Here is a 370-nt window from a genome sequence, read left to right on the forward strand (position 1 = left end):
TGGGCTCAAGCGAGTCTCCTGCCTCAGCCTCCAAGTAGCTGGGACCACAGGCACCCGCCACAACGCCCGGCTATTTTTTGGTTGCAGCCATTGTTGTTTGGCGGCCCCGGCTGGATTAGAACCCGCCTCCTTCGGTATATGTGGCTGGCGCCTTAGCCACTTGAGCTACAGGCACCGAGCCGTGAGTTTTTCTTTTAATGAAGAGTATATTTGATCTTAGCCAAAAGACCAAGAAGCGATCTTTTAATGAAGAGTAAAAGAAATGGCTTCAACCTCAGAACAAGTGAAAATCTTTTTTCTTAGGTGAAAATAATAAGGTAAGATTTTGAAGCAGTATGCATGCAGTTCCAAAGGTAGTATTTTTTTTTTT

General features: G+C 45.1%; 1 protein-coding gene across 2 annotated transcripts in view; it reads left to right on the forward strand.

The window, feature by feature from the left end:
• Nucleotides 1-370, forward strand: part of CUNH7orf26 (chromosome unknown C7orf26 homolog) — a 15,106-nt gene that overhangs the window by 1,516 nt on the left and 13,220 nt on the right. The gene's annotated exons all lie outside the window — the stretch shown is intronic.

Source organism: Otolemur garnettii, unplaced genomic scaffold (assembly GCF_000181295.1).
Source record: "Otolemur garnettii isolate 467f Iridium unplaced genomic scaffold, OtoGar3 scaffold00092, whole genome shotgun sequence".
Lineage (NCBI taxonomy): Eukaryota > Metazoa > Chordata > Mammalia > Primates > Galagidae > Otolemur > Otolemur garnettii.